This window comes from Microtus pennsylvanicus, chromosome 10 (genome assembly GCF_037038515.1).
Source record: "Microtus pennsylvanicus isolate mMicPen1 chromosome 10, mMicPen1.hap1, whole genome shotgun sequence".
Lineage (NCBI taxonomy): Eukaryota > Metazoa > Chordata > Mammalia > Rodentia > Cricetidae > Microtus > Microtus pennsylvanicus.
Window position 1 is genome coordinate 89,746,292 of NC_134588.1, and position 26,337 is coordinate 89,772,628.

Genomic DNA, 26,337 nt, shown 5'->3' on the forward strand with positions numbered 1-26,337 from the left:
ATGTTATTCCCCACAATCCATAGCTGGGGCTAAAATATTCGATATGATATGAAAAGGTGTAAGACTTTGAGAGCTGAAACTATGAAAATAAGATTTCTTGCTAGCAGTCCACATTCCACTCAGAGAGCAATAGAGTTTATAGCTGATTCAAAATAAATATCAAATCAAAGCTAGCAGATTTGAAATCTTAGAAAACACTAGCTCCAAGTATGCTTGCATTTACAGTGTCAGGCCCAAAGGATAGTATTTCCCCCCAAGTTTATTTTTATGATATCTCAAACGTCACTCAGGACTACCTGCACTCAACAAGACAGACACCAGGAATAAACATCTCTAGAAGTAAAGTCACCGCCCCCGCCCCCCCCACATACACACGGAGAGCAGGGACAGTACAAATGCTGGGTCCCCAAGATGGCATCCAGATGTCCTATCCCAGCCAGTCAGGGTTCTGCTCCTCCTGGCAGCTGCTCTTCTTTGCAACCTTATCCACCACTCCTCCACCCACCCTCTGCTCCAAGTAGTCCGCTATTTCCTCTCTTCTCCAGCTCATGTGCCCAGCCAGGTCTCTCTGGGTCCTTGCGGCCTAAGTCAGCTCCAACAGTAACAACTGACCATGCTCTCCCTTCTACACGTTGAATTCCTCCCTAGCTCCAAGGTTTGGCTCAAGCTCCGTGCCTTTCAAGTGCAGGGCATTTCTTCTAGTATATTTCAGAAAGAGGTGCCACTGTGGCCTTCTTTCCACCTTCGCCATTCTCTTGAGTAGATATAGTCGCCCTGTCTCTGTCTCTGTCTCTCTCTCCCTTTCTGCCATTGAATAACTTATCTGGGGATGTCTCTTAGGTACATAGTTCATTGTCTTCCTCTTCCAACTACTTCCACTATTCCTAGAACATCGCAGATGCCCAGTAAACATTCCCATTTCACTGAGTAAAAATATCGTCCAAAGTTCGTGAATCTCCACAACAAAGCGCTTACTGACTTCCAGCCCACCAGTTGCTGACATCCGTCCTGAGCTGACACTTTTCAGAGCATTGCTGGAGCTGTGTATCAGAAATGCCTAAACCTGGGAGTGTTTTACCTCCATTTGCCTCTGACGAATTAGCTTTCCTCCATTTCTAGGGGTCCCCTCACTCTCTGATGGTATGCTTATGACAGCTGTGGATCCTCTAGTTAGCTACTTCTCCCAGCCCCACCTTTTCTGATCTTCATCCGCATAACCACAGTGTTTCATCTCAGCCACAATTTACACAGTAGCCTGCAGATGGCTCCCAGGTTTGTTTCTATTCAACCTTCAGCCATTCCCACTTCCAACACCCCAGGCAGTGTTGTCTTCATGTCCTCCAAGATACATGGGACCCCTGTCTCCCATCACAGTTGAATGAAATGGAAACAGACCGTACCTAGGTCTCTGTGATGGGAAAGAGCTTCTAAGTCATGCAGGAAAAATCAAGCTGCAGTTGAAAATTCAAGGAGAAATTCTTGTTGGCAGAACTCTCAACCAGAGATGATGCAACTGTATCAGTCTGCTTGGAGCTTAACAAGGGTCAGTTTCCTGCTCCGTTATTAGTAAAATGACCAAATAGTCGGCATCCATACTGAAACAGGCAGGAAGAAGAGCTGTCAGTGGGTCCCTAGTGGACATTAGCACTCTCAGGGAGACAATGTCAATTGCTCCAGACCCTGGGTGTTTGAAATGTATATAGAATGTAGGTATAATTGGCCACCGTGTCTTCCTCTCACCTCGCCTCTCTCTTCTCTCTTTCTCTGTCTGCTCACTTTCCCCCCACGTCTCCCATTTTCTCTGTCCTTTCTCCTAATTCTAATTTGCCCACTGTCTCCCTCCACTATCCACCCCCTACCCACTAGCTCTCCTGTTGTTTCTGGTAGCTCAAAAGAACTTGAACCGGTGACAAAGAAAGGGCTGGTACCTGAAGGAACCAGCATACTTCCGATAACTCCCAGTGCATCACCGTGAAAGGGTAACGGTTGGGGGGACGACAAACCAAGCTTTAAGTGGCAGGGCTATATTTAGCCCGTGACTTCCATATTGAAATAATGGATTCTGGAAATAGTTATTTCAGATGGAGAGTAGAGGAAATAAGACCACAATGATAGCCTCTCAACGGTAGAAAAGGATGATTCGTAGATAAATAATGCTTGAAAATCTAAGGGAACAGGGAAAACCTGCAATAACTTCTGATTAGTGACTAAGCATAGCTATGAACTGTGAAGGCTTTGGTTCAGAGTTTCTCAAAGGAAGGAAGAAAAGAAAGGAGAGCGGGAGGGAGACTGATAAGACAGTCTGGGGAAAGAGTTCTTTAAACTATGGCTTATCACCACAAGGAGGGAGGAGTTCGCTTGGTCAGAAACAGAAAATTGTACATAGTCAAGAATTCCTGTGACAAAATGGAAATCTCCTAAGAGGGAAAAAAAACACTGAATTTTCCCGGTCTCCAGGAATCATTTGCTTCCCAGTCCTACACAATGCGCTCAGTCATTCACTGAAAACATTCCTGAAACAGTACTGGACACAGGCAAGTCTAAGGCAAGCCAGGAATCCTCACTGAAAAGCCTTCAAGTGCCAGGCAAAGATACAGGTTTGAAGCAGCTGGGGCATCAGGGTAGGGAGGGCTCAAGACCAGGACTGTAAAGGTAACAAGTCTTCAAAGAGCAGCCTCCATGGACGAGCCCCTGAGCAAGGTCTTAAACATATGGACCTTCATGCCATGAAGGAGACAAGCTTCTGTTATCAGTGAGCTCTATAACAGAAAGGTCTCAGATCCATGAAGCTGCCAGAGTGCTAGGTTCTGCGGTAAGATCTGACCTGCCCAAAGGGTGAGGTGAGAAGATTCACAGAGACCAGACATTACCTCTGACAGACTTCCTTGACACATGGGGAAACTTCTGCTAAAATCTCTACAGTGTAAGCATGCTTCTCTTTCTGCCTTGAGTCTTGGCTCAGTATATAAATTTTCCCTGGCTCTGAGGTAGACATTTGCAGTTATTTATTCCTCTAAAATTATTTTGCAGATTACTGCTCTAGATCCCGGTTGGGGCGGTTCTGAGTATTGTTTTTCTATAAGTCACTTCAAATTACTATTGAAAGAAAACAACTCATAAGAAGTGATGCGATTGTAATATTAGAAAACACACCCAGGAATCTAACACTCCCTTGAGTACTAGGACGGGCTAGTCCATGTGAGCCACACCCAGATTGTGGCTACTTCCACTATCATGTGGCAACAGAGCTACAATGACAGACTACTCACGTCAATGGGTGTAGAACATCCTCTGTTGGACAGAACCCTCCAAAACAGAAGGCCCCCGCTCCTCTTCAGTTATTTCAGCTTCTTAAGAGAATCCAAGCAACAAGCCCGGAACTTTCTAGAGCATCGGATGTCAGGCCACTTGTAGATTTCCCTTAATGGAAAGAAGGAGAGGAAAAGCAATATTTTATTACAACATTTTGTTTCATTTTGCTCCTCCTTAGCATCCCCGTCCGCAGTACACAGCAAAGCTTCCAAGCAGCTGAGGCTCTCTGATGGAACTGGGCACGTCCCAGGGAACCTCAAGGGAGTTTCATTTCTATCTCCTGATATTGACTGATTTTTAAATTAAAACAGAACATTCTAACTTTATTATATATTCCTTGATGACAATTATGCTAACATAAATATGAATTGCTGTGAGAAACAAATTTTCCCAGGAAAGTCCGTGAGAAGAACGACATCATTTTACATGCTTTGAGATCCCAAACATCTGACCTCTCCAAAAACAGCTGGATTATCATATCTGCTTCTGGATTCAATTTGGTGCAGTATCACGTGTCAGTTAACCTCTGAAAAGCTCCTCCAGTACTCACAGGAGAATGAGGGAGGAGAAAGCAAAAGACATCTTGGCACTGTCATGAAAATAACTATCACATGGATCTCTGAATGAGACTCAAGGACTCGAAGTGATCCCCATACGGCATCCCATGTGATAAATCTCACGTGTACCTCAGACTACCATCCTCTGCCTTAGATGTAACTGGTTATCTGTTCTGAATAGTTGTTGGCTCACAACCTCCCTGATATAGAAGCTAAGGAAGCACCAACTCCTCCAGTTAACTGGGTGTACACTGAATGCCCCAGATGTTCAACTCTGCACACATCATCAGTGTGATGCTGTCTTAGTTCTATTGCTGCAGTGAAATATGAACAAAAAGCAAGTTGGGCAGAAAGGGTTCATTTGGATCAAGCTTCCAGATTATAGTCCATCATTGGAGGAAGTCAGAACAGGAACTCAAGCAGGACTGGAACCTGGAGGCCATAGAGGGTGCTGCTTCCTGGCTTGCTTTCCATGACTTGCCCAGCCTGGTTTCTTACAGAACCCAGGACCATCCGTCCAGGTATGGCACAACCCACCAACAGCTGAGCCCTCTCCCACTGGTCCTTAACTGAGAAAGAACACCTTATAGCTGGATCTCATGGAGGCGTTTCCTCAACTGAGGTTCCTTCCTCTCTGGTAAATCAAGCTTGTATCAAGTTAACACACAAAACCAGCTAGTACAGACATCCTGTGACCTCACACATGCAGTATGACGAAACAACATGGCACATGAGCAACACTTATACACACACAATAATAATAATCATAATAATAATAAAATAATTGAAAATTAAACCACTATAAAACTAATGGGAGGATGAAATCTAAGAAGCCTGAGATCAGAAACCTTTCTTTCTTTCTTTCTTTCTTTCTTTCTTTCTTTCTTTCTTTCTTTCTTTCTTTCTTCCCTTCTTTCCTTTTCTGAAGCTGGGAAAACTAAAGGAAGTATTCTGTTCATAAAGAGAGACTGAAAATAAAGAATTTTGTTTCTCATGGAGACAAAAAAAATAGATCTTGCCTGTAGAGAGGCAGAAAATTGAGCCTGACATTCAGGTGAGTGTGATGCTGTCCATAAATGGATTAATCAACCACCTAAGACAGGAACAGACATGGAAGTGGGTGAGACCGTCTCAGAAGGTAAAACAGTCTTGGGGTCCACTTGACCTGGGTCAGTAGGGAAAGAATAACACCCGTGTGTCCTCTGACCCAATCCAACTTCCTTATTTCTGCAGATGAACCTCAAACCCAGAAGGCTAATTTATTATCCAACAGCTCAGAAGATCTGAGAGAGTGAGCAACTGGGAAGTCAGCAGTGCCGGCCCTGAGCAGACAATCGGCTCAAGAGCTCCACCCACATCTTACGATCATTGTTCCTCCCCTTCCTGTTTCCACCTCCAGTTATTACGGAGAAGAAAAGTCTCAGTTCTCTTCCCTCCGCAGATTTCTGGACTTGAAAGGACCTTAATGATTCATCCAATATAAGAGAAAAAACCTACGGAAACCAGGATTGAGAGGTTGAGAGGAGCCCACTGACTTGCCGCAGACTGCCTGTAGATTCCAGATCCAAATCCCAGCCTCTTGTTTCTTTCCTTTACACTACAAATGCCTGGTGTAAGAGGCTGTCTTAGTTAGGGTTTCTGTCTCTGTGAAGAGACACCATGACCACAGCAACTTTCATAAAGAAAACCAATTTGGTGGCTTACAGTTTTAGAGGGTTAGTCCATTATCGTCATGGTGCGACAAGGTGGTACTGGAGAGGGAATTGAGAGTCATACATCTTGATTCACAGGCAATAGGAAGTGGTCTGTCTCACTGGGGGTAGCTTGAGCAAAGGAGACTTCAAAGCTTGCCCCCACAGTGACACACATCTTCCTACAAGACCAGACCTACTCCAACAAGGCTACACCTCCTAATAGTGCCAATCATTGGTGTGGGGAGGTGGCATTTTCTTTCAAACCACCACAGAGGCCTATTTCTAAGATGTACTCTCCAGTGCCTAATATCTCCGAAAGTATGTTCTGTTTTCCTCTTCCCTTGAGGTGTTCCTTCCCAAAAGAGCTCATGGTTCACTAGCTTGTACTACCATCTACCGTCTCTATGATAAATAACACTCTGTGGGGGAGGGTCTAGGTATATTGTGTTTCTCTGTGTGTGGATGCATTCGTGTAGGTGCACGTAGAAGTCAGAGGTCAGTATTGGTTGTCTTCCTTAAAATGGTCTGTTTTTGAGATAGTCATTGAGTTTGGAACTCACTGATGTGGGAGACTAGCTGACCAACAAGCTCCAAGGATTCTGTCTCTGCCTCCCCAGTGCTGATAGTATAGACATCTGCCACCATGATGCTCTTCATGTGGCTGTTAGGGATCCAAGCCCAGATCCCCATGCTTGCACATCAGCACAATACCAACTGAGTCATCTCCCTGGCCCCATGGCAACGCTTTTGCTATCATATGAAAAGAAAGAAACCTATATGATTCTCTACAGTAGTTTCCAAATTCACTTGACCACGGGACTCTCATTTTCCCCGCTGCTTTATCTACTAACTTGAGTCAAATTTCCAAAGGCTGCACTTTGAAAAACTTAATCAAAGTCTCATTATCAAGAATTCCCAAACAAAGCATCTCCATGAAGTGGTCTTCTTGGGAGGGACCTAGCAGGGAAGCCAGGAGACACAAGCGAAGTAAAGAGAAGCAGTGGTCACCATCTGTCCCAGAGCCGTGTGCACTGCCAGCAGCAAAGAGTGAGATGGCCACACCCACTGTCCTCTGGCTAAAGACACTCAACCCCAGCCACAGGTTCGCACATCCTCAACACCAGCTATTGTGAGTTTCCTTCTACTTCTGTTCTCTGTTAGGAGAGACTCTGTCATGCCAGGTCCTTCCACATCTGCTCTTGCCTTTCACCATCCTGATCTAAAACCTCTGGACTTACAGTCACGCCTGGACCTCTGAAAGAAGCTTGCTAATGACTGTCCCTACCTGACTCCTCCTCCCCTTCAATTCTCCTTACAAGATGCCATCCTGTTAACCTTCCTAAGTAATGCAACATCGCGTTTACTTTTGGAGAAGTGAAATGCTCAAGTCTCTACAGCAACTGATGTCTCTTGCTGATGTCCTAAGTCCTAACTGTGTAGCACAGTGCAATCCATGCTCCCCCAGCAAGTTCCCCATCACCCTGGGCTCATCCACCCCTGCCACCCTCATTGCCCATGCAGCGAGAGTGTTCAGCTCTGTGCCTCTGTCTCCCAGATTCCTTCTGGTTCTTACCTTCCTGCTCCACCACCAGTCCTGAAGCGGAACAAGCACCCCACCTGCTCCTACTCTCATGGCTACGGAACCCTACGTCTGTACATCTTGCTCTTTGACTGGATTCTTGCATCTCCTCACTCATAGGAAGCTTGGGAAGGGAAAACATCAGGCATCACTAAGTGTGCTTAGCAAGTACTCAGAAATTTCTCTTGTTGAATAAAAGAATCCATATTCATGGCCGGGCGGTGGTGGCGCACACCTTTAATCCCAGCACTCGGGAGGCAGAGGCAGGCGGATCTCTGTGAGTTTGAGACCAGCCTGGTCTACAAGAGCTAGTTCCAGGACAGGAACCAAAAGCTACGGAGAAACCAGGTCCATATTCATCTCAAGACTATAAGTTAAGCAGACAAGTTTGAGCCTATAAAACTTCAAGGCAAGAAATGGGAAAACTAACTGCTTTTGAGGATACAGAGGCATTTGTAACAGATCTTTCTAGTTAAACTGACCTTAAATTTTGAAAATAATGAGAAAACCTATTCTATGTCAACTTAGCGGATCCAGGGAATGCCAGCAATTTTCAAAAAGACAGAGCTGAGCTGCCAGCCTCTTCCCTACCAGCTTCTCGCTGTGCTCCAGGGGGAGGAGTCTAGGATGGGTGAAGTGGGCTAGCCAGTGAGTACCAGGACTGCACCAGTCTCCTCCACCCCAGCACTGGGAGGACAAGTGCACACCAGTAAACTTGACCTTCTTATGTGGCTCCTGGATATTGCACTCAGGTCCTGCTTATGTGGCAAACACATTATTGGACAAGCCACCTCTCCATTTCCTAGCACAACTGCATTTGAATTAACCCCAAATATGCTTTGCTTTTTTTAAAACTGGGCCAGTCTTTTATCTGGTTTTCAAACCTCAATATGCTTCAGAATCACCTCTAATTGCTCTTGGAGAGGGACACCTAATGCTAACCTCTGCCATCCACATACATGCACACACATGAACAGGCATGCACACACACACAAAGTCATCATGTATACTTGCAATAAAAGACTCACAGTGGCCAGGCAGTGGTGGCAGAAGCCTTTAAACCCAGCACTCAGGAAGAAGAGGCTCTGTGAATTCAAGGCCAGCCTGGTCTATGGAGTGAGTTCCAGGACAGCCAAGGCTACACAGAGAAATCCCGTCTCAGAAAACCAACAAAAATAAAAAGGACTCACGGCGTATAATGGGGATATACAGAGAATGAGCAGTTGGCAAAACTTGCAGAATGCAATGATAAAAGTACGGGTTCAAATTCTAGACCAGTCACTCTGTGCCATGGACCTGGCATTTTCTTAGGGTCCTATGTCCCAAGGCAAAGCAGAAAAAGTCCCCACCTCACCATACCATAAGTTTTCACTGAAACTCTATGTGAAATGCTTAACTTAACTTCAGTGCACACCAGCACTCAGCACTTCATAATTATTCATGAAATCTGAAAGCAGATCAAACAGGGTTCTGCAGAGTATCGTGCCTGCCCTAGTTTGCTCTTCTGTGGCTGTGACAAAGCATTGGTCAAAAGCAACTTGGTGAGCAAAGGGTTGGCTTAGCTTCTTAGCTGACGGTCCATGACTGGGACGCCAAACTCAACGCAGTAGCCTAGAGGTAGGAACTGACGCCGAGGCAACGGAAGGATGCTGCTTTCCAGCTCATTCTCTACCCATGGCTTGCTCATCCTGCTTTCTTGTACAGCACAGGAGCCCTGCAGTGGCAGCACCCACAGTGTGCTGGGCCCTCCCACATCAGCAACTAATCAAGAAGATACTGCACAGACATTCCTACAAGACACTGTGATGCAAAGACTTTTTCAGTTGAGGTTCCCGTTTCCTAGACGACTGACTGGTTTGAATCAGGGTTGATAAAGGCTAGCCACCGCAGAGTCCAGCTTTAGTATTATAATGTGGTTTTTGTCAGTGTATTCTTGAAGTCCACAAGGTTCCTGGAATCTTTAAAACTGTTACGTCTTTCGGTTCTCTAATTTGACATTAAATGCAAGAGACAGCCATCTTCCATTTAATCTTGGCGCCCACCTTTTCATCTGTGTTTATAATTGTACGAACACCCAACAAAAGCCAGGTCAAAACAAGAACCAATCTGGAAAGAGAAGAATCGGTGGGAAAATTGAGTCACCGCTTGGCACGAGGCAGTTTAATCTATTCAGCCACAGCAGTCCTGCAAGCAGATGCGTGATTTGGAATCTGACATCTTACATACCAGCAAGTGCTGGCTTATAAGCAGAGAGCTGAGGCATAAACATACAAAGCGGGATGATTTCATCCCCGGTTCTATTAGTAATTGGGTTAAATGCCCATTTGGTACCAGTTTCAATATCACCACAGTGTTAACCTTGTCTTCAAGAGAGTGAGCAGTTCTAACACTTTATCTTAATTGTCAACTTGTCTGAATTTGGAATCTCCTAGGAGTCACACCACTCGAAGAATTCCCAGGAAGGGTTAACTGAGGAGCAAATCCCATCCTGAGCATGGCATCACCATCCCGTAGACTGGGGTCCCAGACTGGATAAGAAGGGAAAAGGTTCAGAGCAAGCAGAGTGACAGCATCCATCTCTCTCTGCATCCTGACTGTGCCCAGTGTGACCAGCCCCAGAGCTGGAGCCACACTCCCCACCATGCCTACCCTGCCTCCTGCCATGATGGACTGTATCCCACAAACTGTGAGCCCAAATCTGCCCTTCCTTCTTTAAGATGCTTTTCTTGAGACATTGGTCACAGAAACAAGATGAGTAATTAATACAGCAGTTTAGTTCATGGTCAAATGGTACCCTTCAAAAATCATATTTAATGATGAACTTCTACTGCATTTCGGATGAGATCCACGTTTTCTGAATTTATAAACCCTTGAAGCTAAGACAACTTGTTCAATGTACCTATACCAGCAAGCCTTCTCTGCCTAAGTATTAATATATTTAAATCATAAGCCCAAGTTATAAGGAGAAGGACACACTCACTGTTCAACTCCACGCACTAACTTCCTCTCTAGCGATGAACTCAGACAGAACCTCATCGTCTCTCCCATTGGAACCATGCTATTAACTGAAATTACCAATCATTTTGTTTGATTTCACTAGTAAATTTACTTTAGCAATGCGGTTGCCTGTGAGCTATAAGCACAAGAATTGTCTGTAGGACCTAGTTTCATATTTACACTTTTCAAAAATATTAAAAAAAATTTTATTGTATCTGTATGAGTGTTTCCCTGTGTTGTGTTTGTACACCGTGTGGTCCCTGGTGCTCACAGAGGCCAGACTAAAGCATTGAGAGCCCTGGAGCTGGAGTTACATATGTGTGTGGGCTGCCGTATGGGTGCTAAGAGCTGAACTCATGTCATCTGAACTGAATTGAGCCATCTATCCAGCCCCAGAGTTACACATATACTAATAACATATTAATGGCATCACCGAGAAGCTGAATTTTTTCTTATAAAATAGATTCACACAGTATTCATGTAATTATGGCAAGTTGGACAGCCCTGAAGAAATGTTTTCTGAAAACTCAGTCTACCTCTCTGTCCGTCGGTGAAATGGCTGTGTCTCTCTTTCTTTATGTTTTATATTCATGAGGACACTGGTATCTTTTTTCAATTTTTCTAATTTTTACAAAACAGATTTTGAACCCAGAGCTCTCAACAGCACACTCAATGCTTAGTTCATTTCCACGTGACCTGACTCCTGGATACCCTGATCCGGCAGCATAACCAATGAACAGAAATCGAGGTTTGTTTGTTTTTATGTTCTCAAAAACAGCGAGTGTGGCTTTCAATGCTCCCCTCTAAGAATTTTCCCAATAACAAATCAGAACTGTCATAGGCATATAACAAGCCCTTAATCTGTTTGAAGAAGCCAGTAAAAACTCACGGGTTACGCTAGAAATGAGATCTGAATTACATGGTCAATCTGAAACTGGAGCTTGCATCTTCAGAGTACTGTTTAGCTGAAGTGGAGGGAGAAAGGACGCTATTCAGAGAGTATAGGACTGGGCTGACCGTGAGAGTCGTACAGTAAAGGCCCTGTGACTCAAGGCTTTACTATAATGTGACTCCGGGCGTGCGTACTAGTCCCAGACAGTGATTAGCAGAACCAAACTGGAAGCTGTAGAACTTGTATAACGCTCTTCATAGACACGAACATTGCATTTTTTACATTTATTTATCGTGTGTATGGGTGTGTCTAAGTGTGTGCACATGCGTGGACCATAGCTCGTGTGTGGTGGTCAGGGGAACTGGCAAGCGGCAGTTCTTTCCTTTCACTATGGAGGCTCCATAGGGAACCAAACTCTGGTGATTTGGTTTAGCGACAAGCTCCTTTACCTGTTGAGCCATCTCGCCAATCCATATAAGAACATTTTGAGCACAAAGAAGCCAAAAAATGGTTGCACAAGGGCTCACTGCTAAAAGTTTGCAAAGTTAAAAGCAGAATTGTGCCCTACTAACCCCTGACCCATAGCACTTTCAACTGTAGGATGATTTGAAGTGAGGTTGTCTGTCTGTTGTCATAGCTAAAACTACTTAAATGATTGCTAAGTAATAGCTGTCATGTGACAAGAAGATCTCATCAAATATCCCCGGAGTGCTCAAACGTCTGCTACGAACCTTTAGCAACATTCTTAAAGTTTCATAACATTCAAGTTTAAAACACAATCAGAACAACAGTGCTACCTTCCAGAAACATATAACCATTTTGAAACAAAAGTAACCCATTATGTTACAGTTCTTTCCTTCGTCTAAGAAAGAGATAAACAAGAGAGAATCACAGTGTTAGAACTTACGGACTTGGGGAAGAAATTTTTTCTTAATTACATGCTTCTTAGAGCAGTTCTAGGTTACAGAGAAACTGAGCAAACATAGGAAATTTTTCTCATATGCTACCTGCTCTCAGGTGAGTTTAACCTCCCCTGATATTAAAGATGTTTCTAACTGCTGTCCGAGCACTATAGTCAACAAGCCCACAGTGGCATGCCATTGATGCCCAGCGTCATAGTTTGCCCTAGAGTTCACTTGTGGCACTGGTGATCTATGGGTTTTGACAAATGGATAATGACATGTATCCATGTATCACCCAGAATAGTTTCAACACCCCCAAATCCCACCTATTCATCACTCCCTCCTTTCTCTATGTTTTTTTCCTGGTTTCATAGAGCATTTATTGCTGAATAATTATTTTATTTATTAATAATAAATTATTTATGACCGTAGGCATATTCATGTGTGTCAGTCAGTGTCTATGCACGGATGTGTGCTTGCATGTGAAAGCCAGAGATCAGCCTTAAATATCCTTCCTTGGATGGCCTGCCTTGTTTTTTGAGACAGGGTCTCTCTGTTCATACGTGGGACTCATCAATTTGGCCAGGACAGCAGTCCAGTGAGCCCCAGGGGTCTTCTTGTCTCTGTCTCTCCAGTGCTGGGATGGCAAGCACACTCCACCACGCCTGGCTTTTATGAATTATTTTAATAAAGCATTATTTGTGAAGCTGTTATTAAAACTATAATTAATTCAGCACTGCTGCTTTTAGCACTGGGCAGTGCTCTATGATCAATCCCTCTACTGGAAAATATCTGGGTTATTTACAGATTAGGACAATCATAACAGAGGCTGTTATGAAAATTCTTGCACAGGCTTTGTGTGGCTACAACCTTTCCACTCACTTAAGCAAATACTAGAGCATATAAACACTACAGCCTATAGTCAAAGTCCGTTTAGTTTTACAAGAAACTGCATGTGTGTATTGCATTAGCCCAATTTGCAGCTCCTTAGTGGTCTCTGCAGCTGCACATCTCCCATGCTCGCCTGCCCTCTGCCTCTCTTGAAGTGTACTTCAAATATTTCATCCTTCTTTAACCAGCAGTATGGTTTCTTTATTGTTGTGTTCTTTGTGTCTCTCAGATAATGTCTTCTGCAAATATTTGCCCCTATTGTGTGTCTGATATCCTCATTTATCTTGACATTGTCTTTAACAGGAAGGAAGTTGCTGATTTTAATAATGTCTAGCTTCTCAACTATCTCCTTCATGTACAGTCGGGTCTTGGGGTACATTTTGCGTTAACTTTTGTGAAGGACGTCAGCTATTGTCTTGATTCATTCTGTTCACTATGAGAAAAGACTTCCTTGTCTTTGCTGTGTTGCTCTTACTCCTTTGTCCTCTTCTTTTTGATTGATTTTATTGAGCACTACATTTTTCTCTGCTCCCCTCTCTGCCTCTCCCCTCCTCTTCAACTCTCTTCCTTTGTCCTCTTTGAAGGCATTCACAAGGGTCTATGTAGGGCTCTCCATTCTGTTCCACACGACCATTTGTTCATCCTTTGTGGTACTGCACTGCCTGGATTACCGAAGATTTCTAGAGAACCCCAAAGTCAAGTGTTGCCAGCCTTCCAACTGTTTTCCTCCATCAGCACTGAGTTAGCTATTCTGGCCATTTGGACTTTCCATATAAACTTTTTTAAATTAAGCAGGGTATCACCATGTAGCTCAAACTGACCTTGAGCAGGATCTACTTGCCTCAGCCTCTCTGGTGCCAGGATTCAGGTATGTATGCCACCCTCAGAACTACACATAAACTTGACCGTCAGTTTATCAATACCCACAGGCGAGCTTGCCAGAGCTTGGGTTGGGATTTGGATTTTTTTTCAACTTGGAAAGGCAATTTGTTTCTGTAAAAAAGGTACATCATGACCCAACCAAGACTAGTAAGCAGCAATTTGGATTTATTTTTAATTTCCTTTCATGTCATTTTTACATCATCGTCACCATCTTAACTTTAAAGCTACAAACTCCACACCTCTGGAAATCAGAGAAGCATCTGAGCCAGGTGGGTAATGCACACTGGTAAGTCTAGCACTGAGGAAGACGAGTGTCTCCCTGGATTCAAGGTCAGTCTGAGCTACTTAGTTAAGTTCCAAGGCAACCTGGGCTTCAGAGTGAAAGTCCTAACCCAACAATAAGCTAACAAGAAGATCTGTACCTAGTCACCCAGTAATAGCTAACACTTATTTGGAGGATTTTACTTCCACTCTCTCTTCTTTAAATTGGTTGGTTCCCCTGTAAAGGTCGTGTAATGTTGACCTCTAAGTCTTACAAGTCTCCCTGAAGTTAAGGATGGCAAGGCATTTAGGGGCAGCTCCCATGAGGACGGCCAAGGTGTGAGCTCCTTTTACAAACTCAAATATGACTTCAGTTTACTTCCAGTGAGCAATGTGAGTGGCATGTATCAGTGTGATGGTGCTTTAAATCTACCAAATCACACACACACACACACAAACACACACACACACACCTTGCCACGTGGTATTCGAGCTTGGTTTCACTCTTTGATTAGACATGGAAAGATAAACATGATCATGATGAGGACGGAGACAGTGGCACACAACAGTGATGCTAAGGAACACAGCCCCAGCCCACAGTGGGACCTAGTGGTAGAGGTTGCTCGCTTATGCTGGTACTGTCTCCTCTATGCCAGGTTAGGAATTATTTTATACTGCTTTTGACATTTTCCTCTGTCGCTGCTGTGTGTGTCTCTGTCACCTAATGTCCTGAAGACAAAGACTCTGTTTGGTTCCAAATCCTTCATTTTCAATTGTTGATATATTCATCAGGTATTAGCGGATATCTGCAATGATTCAGTCCTAGCTCTGTTGGGTGTTGTACCGAGTGTACAACAGCTGTTTAAATCAATGAGACTTTAAACTATGGGCATATGACATTATACATGGTTTGAAAAGAAAAAAATGTGATTTATTTCATTTATACCTCCATCATAACTAACAGAGAACATGGAGTGTTTAATAAGCACATAATAACTAGTTGATTAAAAATAAAAGATACCAATGCAAAAATGCTGTCAGCAGAGCAGCTGTGTGAGGGGTGGGGGAAGGTGAGAACTCAGGACTGCGCTCTCAGTTTTTCTGTAGGGATAAAGTTGCAAAACACAACATTTCCAGTCTTTTTGTAAGACACTTGGCTCTATCGCTTGCAGGAACCATTTCTGAATTTCTATTTCTGAATTATTTAATCATATTTCGGCAAACTTTAAAGCACAAAATCTAATCCTGAATGGCAATTTTCCAAATCAATCAAGTTTTGTCCAAATGCACGTGATATTCCCTAGAACCTGAAGCAATAACTGTCTAAAGACATGAGGAAAAGGCGGTGATGACGGTCCCATTGGTACAGAGCTGGCTGCACAAGCAAAAGGTCCTAGGTTGGATGTCCCAGAACCTGGCACCGGCGGTGGTCACGCACACCTTTAATCCCAGAACTCAGGAGGCAGAGGCAGGCGGAGCTCTGAGAGTTTGATCCCAGTCTGGTCTACAAAAGCTAGTTCCAGGATAGGCTCCAAAGTTACAGAGAAACCCTGTCTCAAAAGCAAATAAATAATAATAATAAAAAAAGAACCTGGCATGGTGGCACATGCTTGAAACTCTAGTAATGGGGAGATAGAGACAGGCAGGTCTCTAGGACTTGCTAGCTGGCCAGCCTAGCCTACTTGAGGAGAGAGAGTGATTTACAAACATACGAACTTGGACATACACAAACAAAGAAAGAAATGATCATAAATGATTATAATCCCTAAAACTTAGAACTTAGAAGGTATATACCAAATAAATAATTGCTGGGGAATTGTTAAATCAATAGAGAAAAAACAAAATTATAGTAGACAATGTAAGAATGCTATATAACTCATTATAGATAGAAATATACTTTTTATGTACCAATTAAAATTTTAATGAAACTAACCTTTGAGTTTTAAAAATAACACCATTTGAGAAGAAAAGGTTAATGAGAAACCTTTTGTCTTAGACAAGAGAATTCAGACATTATCTCTGTTCAATGTCTTATAAATTCCTAATCTACTAAATTTAAAAAGAAAAATTAAAAATCACTAGATTACTCTAATTCATCTCCCATCTCAATTTATTCTGGCTTCCTATGCCATTAAGACCTTAAACACAGAAGTTGGAGAGAGGGCTAAATGATTAAGAACACTTGCTATTCTTGCAGAGGATCTGAGTTCAGTTCCCAGCGCATACATCAGGCAGCACACAACCACCTGTAACTTCAGCTGCAGAGGATGCACTGCCCCCTTCTGACCTCAGTGTTCACATACAGACATATATGTATTTACACACACACACACACACACACACACACACAACTTTAGAGTTTTTTTTCTCATCTTTATAAAAAGACCCTAAACACAATCTTTAGCAAACTTAACTGGGCAGATTCCTATGAAAGATACCAATGGGCATCCCCACAAACCATCTTTCTATAAACAATACTTTCCAGTTTCCAAAGCATTACCTTCTCCGAACTGCTACCCCCCCAAAAAATAAAGAAAAAAAAGTTCATAAACAACACAAATGAGATTGTATGTATCTCCATGAAGATAAGTCTCCTCCTGAAAAATAATAGCGCTGGGATCAAAACCTCATAATACGCACTCGCCTGCCAGGTTCTTCCCACCACCTGCCCTTCCCCCATCTCTCACACTGTAGTGCACCAGACAGCATTAACCAATCTCTGAGCAAGTTCGAGGGACTCATCAAAGATTTGAGGTGGGCATGAAGCACAGCAACAAGACTCTATTGCCAACAAGGCTTAGTTTCTAGAAAAGTCATGGAAGCTCAGCACTGCGGCATCAGTCTCAAGCCAACTTTTCAGCATCTTTGTTTGTGCATTCATCTTCCAGGCCAGGCCAATACTGACAAAGTTGACCTCCCCTGTGTTTACATGCCAAAGTGAAAGTCTAGCTAGCGAGTACACAATTTGTCAAACGACAGGATCTTACAGGGCTGGAGGAACTACAGAAACTTGGAAATACTCAATGGTTCCACAGGAAACGTTAAGAACAGAAAACAAAATTTAGAATGGACCTCAAAATAAGCGAATCGTTTATAAGCAAATTATTTATGGAACATGCAGCCTTGGTTATAATATATTCAAATATATGCAAATACCATGAATAAAAAAACAACTTAAAGTCCCTCAGTTCCATCACTGGGCCATTGGAGTTCCAACAAATATCACTGGACAGTTATCTAGACATATTTGCTAAGTTGTGTCATTTTGAAAAAAGTCGAACAGAATTGAATTGAAATACCGTAGCACAAATACTTATCTCTGGTCAAGTTAGAAAGGCCTGGATAACACCTCAAGATACCAGCTCCCATAGTCTACCTTTGGGTATTTTAATTTAATTGCTCTAGAAGTCCTTAAGGTCTATGCATGGTCCCAAATTACTGCTGAACAAGTCTCCCAAAAGATCATCTTATCAGCTATAAGGACACACACTGGGGTTTTGAGACCAGTTGCTGAGTCCAGAGAAACTCTGGTCTGCCTGGGAATATTGGGCACATTCATGGCCTGGTAATCCCTGTCGGCAAAGAGTCAACCTGTTCACACGCTGCACAGCTTTCGGCAAACCAGGCACATAAAGAGTGTACTGTGTCTGTACGGCAGGCAAGTCCACAATGGTGTGAGCTAGCGCACACTAGCATGCATGGCCGTCCATGTTTAGGCGGGGCTTGCTTTGGCCTGTGTGTTTGAGGTGATGGAAAACACCTGAAGATGCATCTTCCCGAGGAAGCTGAGATAGATTCCCGAGTTAAAGCTAAACTGATGTGGCGCGCCGTTGATAGGTGGGGGGCACTCTGTCTTTATTAATGCATCTGCTTGAAACGCTCTAACGCGGAAAGGGAGGGACTAAATTTCCCACATGGCTTGCATTTCCAGAAGTGCTGTGTGAGAGGGGAAGAAAGTATTGCAGAAAGGTGAGGGAGGAGAGAGAAAGTTGAGACTTCTCTGGATGATGCCTCTGCTTTGCTCTTGGACAGGAAGACTGTTGGTCCAAAGATTCTGGAAAGACCTTCTCAACATCTCTTAGTTCTGCGGTTTATAAAAGCAACATAACCTTAATCAGAAACAGAGGTAGGGGTTCCGCATGTTAGCTTTCCACCCCCACCTCAGGAACACTGCCACCTTTCTGACGACGAGACCAGAACAGGCAATGTGACCTAGAAGATGGAGGGAGATGTACCTGCCAGGGAGATGATCCTGGGCCCAGATCTGTCCTCAGCTAGCTGGGATGCTCCTCCTGAGTACACCTTTCTCATTCAAAGACAGCGCAGATCCCAGAGATGCTTAAAGTAACCTATTGGCCTTTATCCTGCTCCACTTTGGATGCGGAACCATGGAAAAACCAGACCAGAAAGGAAATTTTCAGAGGGTAAATCTATTTCTCCATGAGACAGAATTGTTTCCATTGAAAGATGGGCATGAAGGGCTGAGGACATAGCTAGCTGGTGAAATATTTACCACACATGCATGAGAACCTGAGTTCAGTCTCTTGAAACCTACGTAAAAACGCCAGCTGAAGGCACATACTTGTAATCCCGCAATACAGGGCCAGAAATAGGAGGATCTCTGGAACCCAGGGGCCAACCAGCCTATCTTACTCAGTGAGCACTGGGCCAATGAAAGATCCTGTCTCAAAAAACAAGGGGAATGATACCTAAGGCTGACCTCTGGTCTCCATACACATATGCACACTGGTGCATGTGCGCTCTCTCTCTCTCTCTCTCTCTCTCTCTCTCTCTCTCTCTCTCTCTCTTCTCTCTCTCTCTCTCTCTGTCTCTGTCTGTCTCTCTCTCTGTCTCTCTGTCTCTCTCTCTCTCACACACACACAGATAGGAATGAAGACAAAGTCCCCCCTTCAGAGTGTCAACACATAGTCCCATCCAAACACCCTCCCACAAGTCTGCACCAACAGCCAGACTCAGCGTGACAAAAGCTGCTTCCCTGTACAGTCAGGAACATCTCCTACAAGTGTAAGAGGCAACATAATGAAGCCCTTCAGAGCCCTTAGAATACTTCCAGGCACATGTCTCTTAGAACAAGAAAATTCAAGAGCATTCTTATTTCCATGCAGAGAACACTGAAGCTGAAGAGCCGGAAGCACTTGAAAGTAAAGACAGAACCTAACCTGGGTCTATCAACTCAAAACGCCCTAGCCTCTCTGCATAACGAAGCTAAACAGACACCCAATACCTAGAAATTAACCCACATCTGACACCCAGGTGAGTGTTTCTCCAAGCACAGGTTCCAAACTTTTCCCTTAGCCTGACATCGGCACCTCCTGGTCACCCACTGAAACGTGGTAATTTGACTCCAAAAGTAAGCAAGTCCACATGTGGAGGGGGTGATGGGAGAATTGCTCCCCAGTGATTCGGAGCACAGCATGGAGGGCCGGATGTTAGCAACGTTCAAGAGCATTAGTTGTGTTTTCTTGAACAATTCACTTCACTTCTCCATCCCTTCCCATAAGATAGGAATAATGCCTTACACAGTGGTGGGGACTCAGTCAAATAACAGGCAAATCTCTGAATGTGGAGGATGGTCAGGTTAAGGATTCAAATGTTAGATTTTTTGTTTCATTTTACACACACACACACACACACACACACACACACACACACACACACACACACACCAAGAGCCACTAGCTGATGAACCATTACTCCCATCTTCTCTATTGCTGATAACATCCTCAGGATGACCTTCCTCTATTGTTTCTTCCAAATCTTAAAAATAAGCCTGAGGAAGCGACACGGAGTGCGCCGGGAACTCACGCCATCAGCTGCGTGCATTTTTCCATGTCACTTCTAATGTGCTGAGAGACCCTGAACAAGTCAGTCCCCTGCTATCATTTTTTGAAATTAGTTCAATGAGAGGGTCAGAAGAGATAGCGATTGCAAAGACCCTTTTCCGGACTCCAGTTGCCGCTAGGAAGGATGCCGAAAGCTGAATGGTTAAAATGGTGCTAAAGCCGCCACTGGCTTAAGCACTCCCAACTCTCCTCAAATGGCTGAACTGAGTAAGTCTGCCACTCTGAGAGAACTCTCTCACTTGGATGGGCCTCTTGAACCTAGGCCAGGACTCTGGGTCCCAACTAGAAACAGCCCCAATTACTCTGATAACAAAAGGAAAAGCCCCTAGCACCGGGGAGACTGCGAGTCTGGGAAGCGATTGCTCTGTGTCACCCACTGCAAACCCTCCAGGCAGCTGGCCTTCCCGCCCAGCCACCCAAGCCCAAAGGTCAAGCCACCCCACACCCACAGACCTCACAGTTGACCTTCCCACAATTAAATCACAAAAGGTGCTAGGTCGCGTTCTCACCAAAATTCAGGCCCTTCAAACACCACCACTCAATGCCTGAAAACCCAGCTCCTGGCCCTCCTCGCTCCGGCAGCCCAACTCTGCGATCGGCCTGTCTTGCCTGCCAACATTTCCAATTCTGCTAAAGCTGTTTATTGTACCTTGCAGCTGCTATGGAGTCCTGTACTTCGCTTCGGCCTTCTTTGGTTATTGGCGCCTCTTCTTCCCTCCCTGACACAAATCCAGACCCCAAAACGTGAGCTCTGCCTTGGTCCTGAGTCTGTAGAGCCCGGCTCCCGCCCTTCCTCCTTGATTCAAACTGTCCGCTGACGCTTTTAAAACTTTTCCTGACAAACCAAGAGAAGTACACTCAGAGCTTTCGTTTTTGAAAAAGAAAATGAAGAGAGAAACAAAAAAGAAAAAAAATAGAGCCACATCACTTACTTCCATCCTGGGACGCCAGTTTTGAACGGAAGAAAACGGCTGTAATCCAATGTGTTCCCCCAACCCCAAAAGAAGAATTTGTTGTGAACCACTTCTTTTTCCACTTTGCCGGTGAAGGAGCCCCCGTGGTAGGCATACATCCACAGGCTGATGCAAGATGCCTTTGAGAGAAACCTCACATTCTGAGGATTCCTGGGCCTGCGCCAAGGATCCCAGCATCCAATATATTGCACATTTGCTTTCAATTAGGAAGGGGGCTGGGGAGGGAGAAGGCAAGTCACCAATCAGAGCTGTGTTCTGTTTAGAGACTATTTCTTTTGACCCAAGGGACCACGAGCAAAGCTATAATTTACAGCAAAACCCATTCATAGAAGAAAAATATGTATAACCATAGGACAGACTTAAAGACGCGGCTCCCTCCTGCCCTCTCTCCCTCCTCGCGCCTCCCGGTGCCTTTCCCCTCCAAGACTTGGTCCCATCATAGGATCGTCACCCCACCACTGTCTCATTTTTCTTACTGGAGCTGAAGCTATAAGAACAACTTCAGGCTTGGACTCTCTTCCTTTTCACGTTTCCTGGACAGTTGAGTCACAGGCGTGGAGCTGATTCTTCATGTTTTGGCCATGAGAACTCAGAGCTGAGTCCTCGAAGAAGGTTTGATTTAATCCCTCCCCCGCCCCACTTCCTACTCTAAAAAAAAAAAAGAAAGAAAGAAAGAAAGAAAGAAAGAAAGAAAGAAAGAAAAGAAAAGAAAAAAGAGAAGAAAAAAGAAGAACCCGGATGGTTCTAGCATCCAGGATTTCTCCTTTTTAAAAAATTCATCCCTCAACTGGCTACTGCTGAGATTCCTGCTGCTAAATGAAAACACAAAGATTTACAAACTTTCCAAATATTTTGTAATTTTTTTCCCTCTTCTCACCCAGCCCCTCCCTACCCCACCAGTCTCCTTTCTGTGGCCAGAGTGAAAGAGATGTCATGTGAAAATGCATGTAGGTGACAAGGGAGGGACACTTGCTGCGCTCTCCTAACATAACTAATAGGCTTGTCCATCCACCCAGGTTCTGGCCGTAACCCTTCAGAGCCTGGATCCCTCTTGATAAAGCATAGGACCTAAGGGTCTTGATTTTCTGGGTGAGCAGAACTGTGGAGGGAGGCAGACGGTCACAGGTAAGTTCAGAAGACTTAGCCTCCCTTTGAGAGCTAGCCTCTTCACGGTGATACCTCTTCCCATGGGTTTCTTCTGAGTGGGTTGCCAACTCTTCCCTGTCCTCATTTGAGTAGACAGCCGGGGAGGTGGGGGTCCTGGGGAAAAGGTATGGGAGACCTCAGTAAGTGCAGGGCTTGGCTGGTGACACACAGAAAGCCCCAGTTAGGCTGTAAGAAATGAAGATTTATACTGTCAGGGGTGAGTCACTCAAGGGTCATAAGCTCAGCACGGGCCCCGAGAGTCAACAAGCAGCTGTGAAAGCCATGTTCCACAGTGGGAGAGGACACAAAGAATGAGAAGGCTGTGCCAAGGCCAACCACACAGACAATGATGGACAGAAAATGCGACTGGGGAGAAGAAAATGAGAATCTGGTTTATCTTACAAAGATAAGGGCAGAACAGAGATGCATCAGTTCAAACAGTGTAGAGCATATGACATCAGGTGTGAGGGGAACTGAGTCCCAGACATTTAGCTCAGTTTGATAAACACTTACAAAAACCATGGGTCAAACACTTCACTGGGTGTTTGCCAGAGACATCCGTGGACATCTGGCTGAAGACACATGTCTACAAACCAGGTTTGGTGGGGTCACAAGTTAAAGCTGAGAAGCCATGGAATAGCTTTGCAAAGACTGAGTCTAATAAAAGACAGGTATCTGTGGACGTGTATCCTCAAACATCAACATCTCTCTAACGCTGCTCCGCAGGCCAGACTGTTTGCTTATGTGTGTCTATTATTCTTAAGCCAGCACTGTTGAGTTCAAAACCCAAATCTCCTGGCTGTGCTTGAGGACGGACGAGCAACCCCATCAGGAGTTTGTGCACAGAGCAAGGAGACTTCTGGGGGAAAGTGAAGGCTTTGGAAGATGCAAGTCCAGGATCTGGAGAAATAGGCCAATAGGCGAAGTGTTTTCCACACAAGCATGAAGAATGAGTTTACATCCCTATGTCCACATTAAAACTACTACTAATAGCAATAATAAAAACCTGCAACTGCCTATAATAATTGCAGTAAGGCCAGTAGACATAGAAGGATCCCTGGGGCTTAGTGGCAAGCCAGTCTAGCCAAATCAGCAAGCCCTGGTTTTAGTGAGAGACTATATCTCAGGGGGGAACAAAGTAAAAAGTTATGGAGAAAGAAACTAGACATCAACCTCTGGCTTCCATACCTGCTAGCCTACACACACACACACACACACATACAGGCATTCACACACACCCATGCACAAGCATGAACACACACACACACACACACACACACATACAGGCATTCACACACACCCATGCACAAGCATGAACACACACACACAGACAGACACACACACGCACACAGGCATTCACACACACCCATGCACAAGCATGAACACACACACACACACGCACACAGGCATTCACACACACACCCATGCACATGCATGAACACACACAGACAGACAGACACATACACACACACAGGCATTCACACACACCCATGCACAAGCATGAACACACACACACAGGCATTCACACACACCCATGCACAAGCACTCACACACACACACACCCATGCACAAGCATTCACACACACACGCACACAGGCATTCACGCACACCCATGCACAAGCATGAACACACACACAGACAGACACACACACATAATGAGGAAATGTAAGTCCAGTTCAGTTTTACCCAAGGTAAGGAGTAGCTTAGAGAAAAAATGCTGCATTTGGCATTCAAACCATTACATCACCCCAAACTCCCTGTTGTCCTGGTTAATTTGAGCCACATCGCAGGTCTAATTATGAACTCTAAGAAATAGATACTATCAAAACAAGCAAGGAAAAGCTAAAAGTAGTATTTCACTAAAATACTTAAGTGCCACTTACAACATTAGGAGGAATTGGCTTTGAGAGGTTTTCATGAGTGTTTTGCCTGCATGTGTGCTTGAGAACCAGATGTGTGCCTAGGACCTTGCGGCATCAGAAGATGACGCTTGATCCCCTGGAACTGGTGACCACCATGTGGGTACTGGGAACTGAACCCGAGTCCTCTGGAAGAGCAGCCAGTGCTCTAAGCCACCGAACCAGCTCTCCAGTCCCAGAAGAATCATACTTGAGCCTCAGTTTCCCAGGCCCTCTCTGGTGGAGCCAGGAGGGCTGGGCCTCTTTGTCATTTGGAGAGTCATTGCTGAACTGGAAAGAAAAGAGGTAGCAAATGTTACTTAAAAGCTTAGAGGGCCAGCTCATGGAGCACAAAATTCCCCAGGACATTAGAACCCTTCGACAATTTTGAGTAAGCTGGACCCCCTAATGCTGAGGGAACAGATGTGGAGACAGACTGATTTATCACTCTTTTGTGTGCAGATTCTACCTCCTGGTTTGTTTGGCTTGGGAAACATGAGTCACAGTGATCAGAATTATTTTTATGCCATAGAAGGTAATACTTCTTAGTTAGGATTTCTTTTTTACGCTGAAAATGAATTAACTGAAAAGCAACACACAATTCCATTAGTAGGGTCTTACTAAAAAAAGAATCTTCCTATGTGGTTTGGTGACAACGTTTGGTCCAGGTGGAGGCGTAATAGTATAGACCACTTGCCGAAGTATGTGCAAGACCCTGGGTTCAATTCCCAACACCTCCCCCCACACACACAGAGCAGTCCCAATTAAGGAAACATGAAAATGACAAATGACTTTTGAAGAACTTGTCTTCGTCTGCACCCGAGATCCGAGCAAACACAAGCGCTATCTCACCTGGAAGTGTGCAGGAGCTGGACGCTCTGGGCGCCTTCGGGAAGCAGCTTGCAGGGGGGTGAGGATCTGTTGAGATAATGAATTAAGTAGAATAAATTTAATGTATCCTTAAAAGGATATGTGCATTTCCACAGAAATTCTCTGCCAATGACCTAGTCCATGATTTCTCTCTGCCTTCTTGTTTTGCCTTCCACTTTCTGTGTGCATTTATTTCTTCCCCTCTCCCACCAGGCAGCAAACAATGTGTGTGTGTGTGTGTGTGTGTGTGTGTGTGTGTGTGTGTGTGTGTTTCTTTTCATACATATCTAAAGGTGGTAACCCTAAAATAGTACCTTAGTTCTTTATTTTATCCCTCTTCACTCCAAGTAAACATGACAAGATGACTAGAGTATTTGGAACCCAATTCCAGAACCTAGGGGTGCAGAATTTGCTTTAGTCAGGCATGTTTCATGTGTTCATCTTCTACAACTAAAGGGCTGCTGGAGGTGATGCGTGATGTCCTAGGACTAGGGCTCCAAGTGTTCACACCACAGTTATCAGATACGTCAGTTATCAGAAATACTAGACAGAGTAAGCAGACAGCCAAATTGTTTCTATGACAATCATTTACTAAAGACTGATTATGCCTAGATTGTAAAAAGCATTATACCACGCCATCATGAAAACAGAAAGCAGTGCGTACAGTCAAGAGGGACCAAAGAAAATACCGCTTTTCTTAAAAGGCAGAATGCTCTAAATATCTAAACAGCCGCATAGACTGTTCTCGGTTTCCTCCTGGGAGTTTGCTTGTGATTAGCAAATCTTCACAGGCTTATGAACCATCTGTAGGCCCATGTACACCGAAGCATGAATACGGTCTTTCTATGTTAAAGTCTTTCAAAGATCAGTCTAGCTCTGAGATTGTTCCCTTTCTAGTACAAACCTTCATCCTGTGTACTAATAGATGTTCTTTTCCTTCGTGGGAAATGATTGAAAATCAAATATCCGCAGGGAAGAATCACCTTGAGCAAACCCTTAACTGGTCATAAAATAAAGAGCAATATGAGCAGACAACTTGCAGGGTTGTGAAGATCTGATGAGATAATGATTAAGTATTATATAATATACATAACACATAAAATAGCATGTATTAAGTGCTCACAATGTGCCAGGCACCCTTTTAAGAACTTTACATCTATCGCTACTTTTGATACACACAAGGGTTCGTAGGGAGGGGACACTGACATCCTCTGTATCCACAGAAGGAACTGATGTACAGAGATCCCAACTTGCCCAAGTCTATGCCTTGTGGACCTAGAAGGCATATGTGCACGCATTTGCTTTGCTAACAATAAAGTATGTTTGCACAGCGAATAGAAATGATTGAAGAACCCTTGGGAAATCATGTTTGACTTTTCAGAGATTGAAGTCATGTCATGCATACGAGAACTCATTTCCTTTCCCAGCCTTTTCCACTCATGAAACCCATCACTGACCGTCTCTTTCCCCCAAGCGTTTCCACCAGAGAACAAAATGAGAATCAAGAGAGAATTTCAGATGGGGCTATCTGCTGACTGTTTGTAGAGCAGAGTACAGACGAAGTTGGGGTTAATGGTGAAAACAAGAGTCCTTTTGTCTTTGTTCTGAACAATGCCAC

At 44.2% G+C, this 26,337-nt stretch overlaps 1 protein-coding gene across 4 annotated transcripts in view; it reads right to left on the bottom strand.

Annotated features, from left to right (window-relative positions):
* The window catches only part of Ddr2 (discoidin domain receptor tyrosine kinase 2), a 116,634-nt gene extending 95,238 nt beyond the window's left edge, over nucleotides 1-21,396 (bottom strand). Inside the window, exons 1-3 of one of the 4 annotated variants that reach the window (XM_075989039.1) lie at nucleotides 20,764-20,780; nucleotides 20,481-20,550; nucleotides 3,270-3,420 (exon numbers count right to left, since the gene is read on the bottom strand). The gene's annotated coding sequence lies outside the window, so the exon portion shown is untranslated. Of the gene's footprint in view, nucleotides 1-3,269; nucleotides 3,421-20,480; nucleotides 20,551-20,763; nucleotides 20,956-21,281 lie in introns of those variants that run through there. The other 3 variants (XM_075989038.1, XM_075989040.1, XM_075989037.1) reach the window with 3 other exon arrangements.
* Between the last annotated feature and the right edge of the window lie 4,941 nt (nucleotides 21,397-26,337).